Source organism: Phodopus roborovskii, unplaced genomic scaffold (genome assembly GCF_943737965.1).
Source record: "Phodopus roborovskii unplaced genomic scaffold, PHOROB, whole genome shotgun sequence".
Lineage (NCBI taxonomy): Eukaryota > Metazoa > Chordata > Mammalia > Rodentia > Cricetidae > Phodopus > Phodopus roborovskii.
Window position 1 is genome coordinate 5,305,191 of NW_026126571.1, and position 13,730 is coordinate 5,318,920.

Here is a 13,730-nt window from a genome sequence, read left to right on the forward strand (position 1 = left end):
TCCTACTTATAATAGCATTGAAAAATTGAAGGGCAACAGACCAAAGGAAGCAGGAATCCTGTGGAAGTTGGAGGGGGCAAAGGAACAGATTTCTCTAGGAAGTTATGTTGTCTATTCTGCAGACATCTTGACCATAGCGCAGTGAATTCCATTTAATGTTTGATTCATTCCAAACAAAATAAACAGTTCGCTCTATTTTGTAGTTATTTGCTACTGAAGCAACACTAACACATTAAATGGGTATTAGTGAGTACTTTAAGTCCAGTAAATCATTATCAAAAAAAAAAAACCTAGTAGTCACAAAACTTCTCATTCAGTGACAGTTAAATTATTATAAAAACAAAGAGGTGGATACAATTTTCCCAGGGGCCCTATCATAGCAGACATATTATTCTAAAACTATCATCCCACAACTTAGGGTGCTAAAGTGTTGGAGGTCATCAGGTTTCTACAAAGTCATGAGGGAAAAAAAGGTCTGGATAAATAGGGAGTGGTACCCATTAGCAGAATCTTTCTCAGTGTCCAGAAATCCCACCTGTCTGTATTGTTAATCATATTTCAGATATGGGTTTATGTTAACAATTATGTGCCAAGGAGGAGGAATGTATTTGAGGACAAAAATGACTAACAGTCCTGATTTGCCCAGGAGAGCTAGTGGGCTGGCAAACTCAACTACCACCCAATCCCAGATCCAGGGCTTTGAAGTGTATTACCCCATCTATGAGCTGTTGGGTTGGGTGAAGGGCCAGGTCCTGTGGGACTATAGCTGGAAGATCTTTGTGACTCAGGCCAACAGCAGAATATTCGAGCAAAGTCTCCATGATGGTCAAGTATTAATGGCCTAGCAGAAGCCAGAGGTCTTGAACAAAAACCAATCACTCATTACAATACACATTTGTAAGCAAAGCTGTTTCTGTAAGAGAGTAAACTGTAACACACCACAGCCACCAATGCCACTAGACTAACATGTATGTGACTAAGAGGTGGTGAAGATGGTACGTGCCCAGCAGAATGGGAGACAGGCCAGTTGTGTTGTGTGTGAGAGAAGGCTGTGGTTGATAGAGGAGCAGGTTAGGCCTAGAGAGGTTGGTGAGATGGTTTTTTGTTTATTGATTTTATTTTCTTTGAGGGGGAAGTTAAAAAGGTGAATAGTAAATACAGAAAGAATAGGAGATGACTGAAATTTGAGTGCATGATGTGAAATTCCGAAAAAATCAATAAAAAGTTATGATTTTTTTTAAAAAAAGTGTCATCTTCATTTAACTTGAGATAACTTTGAAAAATTTAGAAATGGTTTCACTTGAAAACAGAGACATGAAATTTAGCATTATGAGCTAAGGAAGTGTGTGTGTATGTGTGTGTGTGTGTGTGTGTGTGTGTGTGTGTGTGTGTGTGTGTGTGTGTTGAAATCCCTTTACATATCGAAAAAAAATTGAAGTTTGGAAAAAGGGTAAGATTTCCAGAAGGCTGAAATAGGGCTTCCAGGGAAATTCATCCTTTTTGTAAATTAACACACAGGCCATTTAGCAGCTATCCTGGCATTATGGGTGTGATGCTTGGAGGAGATACTGTCTGCAATGTGCTAATTAGTCAGGTTTCACAAATTTCACTCAAGGGGTGGTCCTCAGACCTTAAAACCCAAGCATCACATTGAACCAGTCATTTGCAGATGCCATTTCTTAACACTTTGATGTTTTAAACATGGACATTTTTAACAGTTAAGTAAAACATTTACTTAATTATTCTTATTTAAGATGTATAATGTTCCTTTTGTTCTTCATTGAATTATACACACACACATATATATGTATAGTATTATACGCATGTACTCTATAAGTATGCTTGTGCACCACGTGTGTGCAGTGTCCATCAGGGCCCCAAATAGGTTCTGAATCTCCTGAAACTGAAAGAGTTATTGATGATTATGAGGTGCCATGAAGGTGCTTAGATCTAATCACACCCAGGTCCTTTGGAAGAACAGTCAATGCACTTAACCTATTTAGCCAACTCTTCAGCTTCCTTCTTTTCTCCTTTCATTTCCAATGCTTTTCCTCCTCTCATTTAAGGGATTCCTTAGAAATCTCATTAGACACTGGGCTGGGTCTTGTCTTCTACCCAAGTCTTCTCTATGATGTTCCCAGTGTTCTGCCTTCTAGCAGCTCAAAATTGTCTCCCTGAAGTTCCCTTTTCTCTTCTACACATTGAATTTCTATGCATGAGCTGAAGTTCACCAGCAAATAAGAACCTATCCTCCTTAGAGGTTAATTGCTGCACCATCTCTGTCACTGTAATCCATGGGCACCACTTATCCAAGTAGGATATGTGCCAAGTGTCCAACAGGAATGGACCAGCTCACCACAACACACATATGCATTTCTTTTTCTTACAAACCCCCCAAATCTGGTATTATGTGATGTGTTGACTGTGCAAAGTAAATAATTATAAAGGGATTTAAATTGAATGATGTTGCTCATGGGTGAAAGGCTCTTCTCTGATTGCTATTGGTTTGAGCAATTATGTTGGACATAATTGAGTAGGCTTCTTTACTATTTCTACAGTTCTTATGGGTGTAGCTGTGTGTGGAAGCCAGAAGATCCCTTGGAATGGCAATTATGTTCAGTTGTGATTTGGCCATTTTTGGATGTTGAGAGCCAAACACCTGTCCTTTCCAAGAGCAGGACATTTTCTAACTTTCAAGTCATCTCTCCAGCCCCACACCAACCTTATCTTAGTTTAATTACAGATCAAGTATTGACCATCTTTGTTAGATGATTATACTTAATTATAACAGAGGTCTAATAATTATATTTCTATGTGATTATATATGCAGATTTACATACATGCTTTATACACTATACATATTTATAATTTTTTTCTATTTTTCCCTTTTATTGAAAATAGATTCTTTCCTTATATACTATATCCTGATTAGAGTTTCCCTCCCTCTACTCCTCCTAGTTCCTCTCCACCTTCCCTTCCATCAAGATCAACTCCCTTTCTGTCTCCCACTAGAAAATAATAGGCTTTAAGAGACATAATCACATGCAGGCCATTCTTGGCACATGCCTTTAATCCCAGAACTCTGGAGGCAGAGGTAGGTGGATCGCTGTAAGTTCCTGGCCAGCCTGGTATACAGAGCTAGATCCAGGAAAGGTTCCAAAGCAATACAGAGAAACCCTATCCCCTGTCTCAAAAAACTGAAAGAGAGACATAGAGTGAGAGAGGGAGAGAAAGAGGGAGAGAGAGAACACAACAAAAAAAGATAATATAAAACAAAAACCATCACATAAAACCAATGGAAGGAAACGATCCCAAGAGAAGGAACAAAGGCCAGAGATCCACTACTTTAAAGAGCAGTCAGGGGTCTCATAGAAACACTGAACTGAAAGCCATAATAATATATATGCAGAGGATCTGGTACAGAAAGACCTGTTCAGGTCCCTTGCTTCCTGCTTCAATCTCAGTAGGTTCATAGGAGCTTTTCTCAGGTGATTCATTGAAAGCCTTTTCTGCTGGTGTTCCCTATACTCTGGCTCTGCTTCCTCTTCCATAGGGTTCCTGAGCACTGGAGGGATGAATTTGATGGAAGCAGCCCATTTAAAACTCTATGTCCCTGCTCTCTCTCTCTCTCTCTCTCTCTCTCTCTCTCTCTCTCTGTGTGTGTGTGTGTGTGTGTGTGTGTGTGTGTGTGTGTGTGTGTGTGTGTCTGTCTGTAGGTCTGTGTATTTGTTTCCATCTGTTGGGGGATGAAGCTTCTCTGATGATGGCTCACCTGTGAGTACAGCAGAATATCATTAGGATCATTTTATCACTATTGACTTTTTTAGGCCAATAGTATTTCACTTCACATTTAGGTTCCTAGGATTTTTAGTTTCTGATTCTTAGTCACCCAAGCAGTATCAAGCAAAGGTTTCATCTTGTGGAGCAGGCCTTAAGTTAAATCAGACATTAGTTAGTTACTCTTTAAGCTCTGTGCTACCACTACCCAGACATATTTTGCAAGTCTTGTTTTGCAAGCACTGTAGATCAGGGTTTGTTGTTTGTTTGTTGTATACATTTCTCTTTTGGTAGCCTGCAGGGTACCTTCTCATACCAAAGACCCTAGAACATAGGGGTTAAAGTTCTATATAGGCATCAGCTTGACCTTTCCATGTTCAGTGAGTTGTGTGTGTTGTCTTCAGCAATGGAGCCTTGCTATCAGTTTCTAGAAAGCAACCTACTGTTTTTGCAGCAGCCTGGGTTATTTGGGGATTTCCATAGGACCTCATTGGCAACTACTCAAATAAATGAAACCTAGACCTGGTATTATTAGAAGCTTTATTAGGTGACAAAGATGGACACCATGACACCCGTCATTTGGAAACTTCACTAGGATTTCCTTCATATATTTTAGAAAGTGTCCACAGTACTAGTTTCCATAACACCGCTCAAATGTTTCTCAATTCTAGCTGCCTCTCCCTGCATTCCCTCTATCACCCTACCTGATCTTTCTTTTCCAGTCCTCAATGAGACTCTTCTCAGATGTCCTGTTGTTTCCCTGTGTCATGGAGAACTTGCAGCTTTGAATCTTCAGAACCAGCCCATTTATGTGCTCCAGGACATCATAGGTGGGGTAGACGAGGGGGTAGACCAACTCATTAGCCCTCATTTTTGGCTTGAGTCATTTAAAGGTTAGTCAGCCTATCAGCAATGCCCTGGCTAGTTCATCCTTTGTAGTAGTGAGCAATGGGTAGGGCCCATTTCCTGCTTTCATGCCCTCAGCGTTGGCTTTTCCATACCTATACCATCAGGGCCACTCTCCAAGCTGCAACTTGTGAGGGTCAGGTCAGAGACAGCTCTCCCACTCTTGTGACCCAGGGTCAGGTCTCCCACCTGCCACATGTGGCAAGGGAAGGGCTTCTCTTGCCCACCCCCACCGCAATAAGGCAGATGAGGGGTGGCATCAGATCTCCTATTCCCAAGTTGTCAGGATGGTTCACCCACATCTCTGTCAATAGGGTCAGCCTTGTGTTGCCCAGGCTAAGTGCAGGATCCACTTCACTGAGTGGTGCAGCTAGTGGGAGGGTCAGTTCCCTTGAATTGCTTAGTTTTTTAACATCTATTTTCTTGAGTTCTTTATATATTTTGGATATAAATCCTCCATCAGATGTGGACTTTATAAAACTCTTTTCCCATTTTCCAGCTTGATACGTCATCAAAATGCCAGTGTCCTTGACTTATAGAAGCGTCTCAGTTTTATGAGCTTCTATTCATTAATTGATGATCTTAGTGCCTGAACTATTGATATTCATTTCAAAAAGTCTCCCGTGCCAATGAGTTCAAGGCTATTCCGCACTTTCTCTTCTTTAAGGTTCAGTATATTAGATGTTTTGTATAGGCCTATGCTGAGGTCTTTGATAAATTTGCCAGGGCTTTTGTACATGGTGATAAGTATGAAACTATTTGCCCTCTTCTACATGCAACCATGTTGGTGGTTTTACTGGCGCCATTTGTGGAAGATGCTATCTTTTCTAGTGTTTATTTCTGGCTTCTTTATAAAACATCAAATGCCCCAAATTGTGTTGATTTATGTCTGGGTCTTCATTTCAATTCCATTGATCAACTTATCTGCTTTTTATACCAATACAAGAACAGTTTCTATCACTACAGTATTAACTTGGAATAGTTATACCTTTAGCAATTCTTTCATTGTTCAGTATTATTTTACCTATCATGGGTATTTTGTTCATAAGGAAGTGAGAATTGTCCTTTCAAGATTTTTATATTTTTATATAATATATACATTTACAATTTTAAATGCCAGAAATAGACACAAGAGACTACATTAAATCAAATACCCTTTTAATCTGCCCATGGGAATATATTACTATTATTATAGCACTTTGGAGAAAGGGACAGGCATATCACAAGTTCAAAGCCATCTGGGCTCCACAGTAAGTTTTGGTGCAGCCTGTTCTCCATAGGCAGATCTTGTCCCCAAATAGGAAGATAGATAGACATAGAGACAGACAAATAGACAGACAGACCGACACACACACACACACACACACACACACACACACACACACACACACACACACTTTATAATGGAAGTATCTTTATAAAACTCATCCCTCAAAAAAGAATAAATCTTGTAAGGAGTAAGGTTTTTCCTCCCGCCGCTGGTCTTGTCCTGCTGCCACGCCACACCCAAATAACGCACAGAGACTCTGTATTTGATATTATGCTGTTGGCCAGTGACTTGTTTCTTACTGGCTAGCTCTGTCTTAAGTATTAACCCATTTCTATGTATTTCCATGTGGTCTTACCAGCAAGAGGTGGCTGGCGGTTCAGCCTTCTCCAGACTCTCCATGTTGACTCCTCCTTACTACTTCCTCTTTCCTCCTCATCTCCTAGACCCTCTTATCTTCATCTCCTAATGTCCAACAGTGCTTTAGCTATTAACCAGTATGAGAAACATATATAGAATGACTTCTCCCATCAATATCTCCTCTGCACATTCTCAGTATAAAAAAAAAAATAAGGAACATAGCAGCAGGAGGAGTTTAGTTGTTATTTGGAGACATTGAGTACTGAGAAGTAACAGCAAGGAAACATATGAGCTGAGGGACAATTTACAGTAAGATAAAACAGTGCCATCAACCTCAGTATCTCTTGGGACCGCCACTGTTAATGCAGCACAGACCAATAATAGATGTTTGTGCTTGGTGACGGACTGTCTAAATATGACAAATTATACTTTTAGGAAAATGACAGCTTGAAAGAACACATTGAAATTCTCTCTTCACAAATATTTGATGGTAGCAACAAAGAAAAATATGAAAATGGACAAGTTCAAAACAGTGCCAAAACGAAGGATGGAGGAATGGAGATGGGTGACTGTGAGGGACAAGACAGGTAGCTTCTGTGCGATACAGCACAAGAGGATAACTGCTTAGCATTAAATAATTGAATGCTTCAAAATAATGAACAATGATAGCTTTGATTGTTTCTAAAATAGCGAAATCATATCACACATGATATGATTCTGATTGGATAATTTCACAATATTTACATGTCATGAAGTGCCCCAAATTATGTACAATGGCAGTACCTTGTTTAAAAACACACAAAAGTATTAAACAAACAAAGAAAGACACTGCATTACAATTTCGTAAACTGAATGAGTCTGCTTGAGTCTTTTCTGAGGCAATGAAGCCACAAGAGAGATCCTGAGATAAATCCTAGCATTCTGCCCTGCATGGTGTTTCTACATGGTAGGAAGTAAGTGGAAGCATGCACATTGGGCCACTTACTGTGGCTGAAAATTCAATAGCATTTGAAGAGTCAAACATGATAGATTTACCAAAATAAAGCAGAGAATATTTCTCTCTGGAATTAAAATTAATAATGGTAATGGTGGCTGCACTGATAACAATACTGTGATGAAAGCAGTATTAATCTGGTTGAAAATGAAGTACAAAACCCATACTAAAGACAGAGGAAGAGAAAGAGAAGATAGAAGTGTATGAGTAAAAAGACGTGGAAATACAACTCAACAACATCTTCAAGAAACCAAGAAAAGTGTATGCAGTCACATTGGTTATTTTTGAAGACTTGGCTCTCATAACCATCTTTCTTCAAATATGAATGAAAACTTTAACATCGGACACAATAATAAAGAACAAATGGCAAGTACAGACAGACTATATAGTCTTATCTGTTTTTAATTCAATCTAGCAAAATGATCTTCAAGCCATAGACAAAAAAGATACTATACTCTATATTGCCAACTTTAATAAGTGGACATAATAAATTATTCATATTCTTAGAATCCTTACAACATAGATATGAAATTCTTTGTAAGACTGAGATACTTATACCAAACATCTCAATTTATAACCATGTGGTTATAATGCTTAAGTTGCACTATTTTAAGCTAAAAATAGTATATTTTTGGCTTCTTGTTTCAGCTATTTATTACTGTTATAACATTTGACTTGATAAAGTAATAAAAGCAAAATTAGTGTTCTGAATTGATAACTTCCTTGAGGGTACAACTTATACAACAAGCAAGTCACAATACAAACATATTCCTTTAAAATTTCTCAATGCTTAATGAATTTTTCCTAATAATTAATTTCCAGTATTCAACAGGAAGGAAGAATAAAATCTTTGGGACTATGTCCATAGGTTTATCATTACAATTGGTCACAGAAAGATGGTGTGTTTATGTAAAAAGCCATGGTATTTTATACACCTCTTCGAAAAATTAAAAATCTCTTTATAGAAGCATGTTCTCATTTCTTAAAGAAGAAATTTAGTGAGCTTGGTCAAGCTCAGGAAATGAAGGGGCACAGTTGGAACTTCCAACTTAACCAGTAAGTTTGGCCTCCTATACGCACATTCCTCATTATCTGTCTTTGTTTTCTTTAAAAGAGGGGAATTAGAGATTTCTTTCACCATGAAAAATGGGAGATCCATGTGCATTTACTTGATTAAGAAAAAAATACTAACAAAGATACATTATTCAAAACACAAGTATGTCTATATATTATGGTTAGTGAAAATACCTTGGATTTATTTTTGCTATTTTTAAATGTTTGTGAGTGTGTGTGTGTGTGTGTGTGTGTGTGTGTGTGTGTGTGTGTGCATGGACCTATGAATGTACATGCGTACAGAGACAACAAGCATCAGATTTCCCTTGATGCTGGAGTTACATGTACTAGGAATTAAAGTACCATATCAAAGGTTCTAAAATAGTGGGTCATGACCTTTTTAGGGGACTGAATGGCCATTTCACAGGGATAACCAAAGACCATCCTGTATATCAGATATTTACATTATGATTCATCACAGTAACAAAATTGCAGTTATAAAGTAGTAACAAAAATTAATTTATGGCTTAAGGTCCCCACATGAGGAACTGCATTAAAGAGTCACAGAGGAGGAAGGTCCAGAACCACTGTCCCAAATCCTGATTCTCTGCAAGAACAGGACATGATATTAAATGATGAGCACCTTGTCCAGCTTCTCCAAATCAGGCCAACTTGTCTTTGAATTACTCTATGTTCTTCAGCAACTGATTTAGAGTTATACATTTTAAAGAAAAGTAGAAAGATATGTTAATAGAGTACAGGAGATACACAAGTATCTGCTCTCTGTTACTCATCATTTGTGGACAGAGGCCATAGGCAAGAGGTTTTAAGTACTGAAGTTGACCTCAGTGGGAAACAAACTTACTGCAAAACCCAAGGAGAACTTTCTCCATAGTATAGCAGAAGAGTAGCATGTGATATCAATAAAGCATGGGGTAAGAAAAAAGGAAAATTTAGAAGAAAAATTTAAGTGTAGAGAATATTAAAGCAAGAACATGATTTTTATCATTGAAGGCTAACTCAGTAGGCCCAGCTGAAGACTCACCTGTCTGATTCAGTTTTATTCATTCAATACTTCTTTTTATTGAGGCATGCCCAATGTAGCCAATTTTAGAGATATGAATGAAAATTAGGTGATTCACTTCTATCATTTTGTCTGCATATCTTTGTTTATAATTTCCTTTATTTCCACTTAAATTTAAAATAGCCTTCTTGCTAATAGAATGCTTCTAAAAACAAGGTGTGAGCCCACCTCTGACTCTTAAAAAATGCCCAAAATATTTCTGTAAACACAATGAATAATTTAGAAAATCACTGGAGTATTTCTACCTGAGGTTAGCTCAATAATAAAAAGAAAAAAAAATGCTGACCTATTCAATTATATAGGAATTACACAGAAAACAAAGCTACTGTTGTGATTTCTATAAATTATACAAAGAATGGAGCTAAAAGACCATTCATTCTGAAACTGGGCACTTAACTTTTTTGATTTTAAATACCTCCCCACTCACAGGATATTCATATTTAACAAATGGATGTAAATTCACAAAATCTAAGACTTCTAGATTTGAATTTTGACATTAGGTAATGAACATTGTTCTGCAGTGGCTGAAAAAATATGGACTTTGAATTCAAACTAAGCATTTGCTAGTCTATCAGATTTGAACACTGTGCCCCTTGCTACATCTCTGATCTCTGAATTTCTCTTCATCTCCTCCATATTATATTCACCGATTCTGTAGTATGATATTTGTCTTCATATAGGTTCTTCACCTTCATTGTGTTGTCTATGTTGTATGAAATTCTTTAATTCGTAAGGTTTATATTTTGCCTTTGGTGGTTCTATTTATAATTTCTTTATAACTTAGTTTATACCTACAGATAATGCCTATATTTATCTAATTATTGCAGTGTGTTAGTTCTTCCAGAAAATGAAAAACATGTATACTTAAACTGTTCCTTTTCACTACCCCCTTTTCTCACACATCACCTTTATTCCCATTAAACAAAGTCACACCTAATTTATTATATTTGAGTTTCTATTTTATGGATAAAGCCAGCATCCTACTCCTCCACTGTGTTGGTATGAATTTCATTCCTTAGATGGAACACCTGAAAAAAATCAACCCTACTTTTGCTCTCCAACCTGGTCTAGATACATCAGCATTTTCTAAAGTAGAAGCATCACAGACAAAATGATGGTAGAACAAGAATGCTCATATCATGGCAACCGAAAAACTAAGAAGAGGGTAAGGACGTCTCCCAAATCCCACTCAAATATCTACCCAGAATGACCTAACATCCTCCTAGTAAACATAAACTCTCTAATAGCACTAGTCTGGGAAACAAATCTTGTAAACATGACCTCTGTGGGACACAGCAGGTTCATAACAACAGAGCTTGGGAAATAGATCAGTGGAATGTCATCTCATCACATACATGGCTGTGGGTTGGGTTCTAGGCACCACAAACAGCACAATTCAGAACAACAATAAAATCAACCAGCTGAAAATAGTAAAAATGGTCTTGATGTCAGTCATCTACATAGTAACGTTTCTGACCAATGCTCACACAAAGTCACCTGAGACTACGAACAACAAGAAGAATGGTAAAAGGAAAGAGAGGGGAGAAGAAAGAAAGAAAAGAAAAATATATCAGAGCACAAGACTGACAGGTAATGTGATTACTTCTGTCAGTATTGATTAGAATTCTGGTGGTAATACCAATGCCCCCTTTCCTGGGTTTCATGCATTAAGCTAGCCCATCACTACATCCCATAACTTCTTAGTAGCATCCAGTCAGAAGTTTTTCTGCCTCTCTGCCATAATCCTTATTCAGGCTAATCCATCAGAAGGCCTTCTCTATAGGAAGACTCCTGCTACTGAGTTCAGATGGTGGCTTCTCTGGGCCATGCTCTCCAGTAAAGCAGCAAGCTCATTAAACCTGGTGTGAAAATGAGTGCAATTAATGTAATAAGCACCCTTGATTTTTATAAATGAAAAGAACAGAGGCTACTCATCAAAAGAAAAGCTATCACACATACTTACTAAACTGTAAATAGATGTGAACTTTCCTAGAGGAAATTTAACAGTATAAAGCAATATCATAGATAAAAATACTCAGCCTTTAGGGAGAACTGTCTCCAGCGTTTATCTGTCGTGTGATAGAGTGGGTATGGGACAGATACCCCTATGAACTTCTGAGGCAGGTGGGACACCTGGCCCTGAGGTCAAAAGGGCGTGAGGGCCACTTCTGTCCCCCACTAGCTACAAACTCAGGAGAGCAGACCCTGCAAATTTCATAGGCATCATAGGCAACGCAATGGGACCAAACTTGTTTCCCGAGCTGTGTGTGAGCCAGCCTGGAAGTCGTGAGAATGGAAGAGCTGGCCCCATTACTCATCTGTCATGTGGTGGAATGGGTGGGGGAAACCTGAGGGTTTAGTGCTGTATTGTATCAAAGGAACTTATGTCAACCCTCTTTGAAAGTTTCCCTTTCTCTGTCCAACTAAAGCACCACAGAAGCATTGATGGTTTTAGAACTCACGCCTGGGAGAGTGAATCTCATTGCTGTCTGGAACCAAGGATAGTCCTTACAGTTGATGTGATGCTGAGTTGACATAGAAAATGAAGTTGGCGTCTCACTAGTGCTTGAAACAGTCACAGATGGCTTTAGCAGCACACTGTGTGTATCCATTCGGGGATCCCATGTTTGTATCACCTCTATGAATAATTAAAAATAAATCTGTAAGGCCAGTAACTACAATAGCCCACACCTGCCTTCGCAACAATAAAATGGAACTAAGCTGACTGAAATGATGCAAACTTTACCATGTGATGGACGGGAGAGAAGGAAAAGGCTTCAGACTCCCCTAAACTCTGAAGAAAGAAGCATTTTGAATGGCAATTAGTGAATTGTTTCATGCAAACCATTTCCTTTCAGTGTTCAGATCTGTGCTCATTTCCTCAGTCTCTTAAGTGTACATTTATAATGAGCCCTTGTTATGAGAAACAATAATATTTCTATAGTTATGTTGAGGTGTTCAACTTGTTACATCAGGAAGAAAAGATGCCTCCAAATTTTGCAAAGATATATCAAGAAATGTTTCAAGAAAATTGGTCTACAAGGAAGTGTCTGTGCCTTTGCCATAGAAAAGTCCATTTATGGAACTCTAGAGATGTCTTAGATGGTAAGCATAAGAACAGTGCATGCACACAATTTACAGTTCCTCTGTCTCTGTGGCTCACAAAGAACCAGTAATTACAGCTGCAGGGATGAACACACTCTTCTGGAGTCCTTGGTCACCTGCCCTAACTTGTGTATATACCTACACATAAACACACATATATGTGTGTAATTAAAAATAAATATAAATATTTTTAAAAGAAAAGTACGTTTATAAACATTCTCTAAGCCTTTTTTCAATTTCAGAGTCAACCAAGAACATCTTATTTCAACTCAAATTCACCACGCACTCAAGTACTGAAATTCAGACTTTTCTACATCACACAAACTGGAATGGCAATGTAAAGTAAAATTTATAGTAAACTCCACAAAAATCTTTTTTTCTTTCTTCTTTCAGTTTTCTAAGACAGGGTTTCTCTGTGTAGCTTTGTGGACCGGGCTGGCCTCACAGAGAACCACCTGCCTCTGCTTCCCAGTAGTGGGGTTAAAGGTGTGAGCCACCACCACCTGGCCACCAGAATCTTAAAGCAATGAGTACAGCATAAGGGAAAATCAGTAAATGAAGTATTATTTTAGGAATTTATTAAAAATGTATCCAAAATAGTTAAGTGAATGCAAATTATGACAATATCGTAATTAACAAACATTACATTCTATGTCTAAAAGGAATAGATGCATTGTAAGGTGATCATAGTTAATATTGATGTGGTCTATGCTTTTAAATCACTAAAAGGATACTGTAAAATTTGTTATTTGAGGATCTCATCCGTGTAAAGGATCTATTTCGATCAAATAAGCCCTATCCCCCTTCCCTATCCAATTACTTCCCACAGTGTTTCCCTTCTAATGTAATGTGCACTTATTAAACCTACTGAGTTATTTAGTGCACGTGCTCGGGTGCCAGGCCATCTACAGGAGGAAGCACATAACCTAAGAAAACGGAACATAACCTAAGAAAACTGCACATTCTTCCCCAGCAGTCACAAACTGTTTGTCAGCTAGGGAAGTAAGTGTGACCTCCTAAGCACACTGGGAGTTTTAACTAGCTTAGTCTTCCACAGGTGTTACACATATAGTCGACTCCACTGAGTTTGTTGGTGTAATGTCCTATCATGCCTAGACAATAATGTTTTCCTGTAAGTTCTCTACTACTTCTGCCATGTTTATTTAAATAATATATTTTAGTGT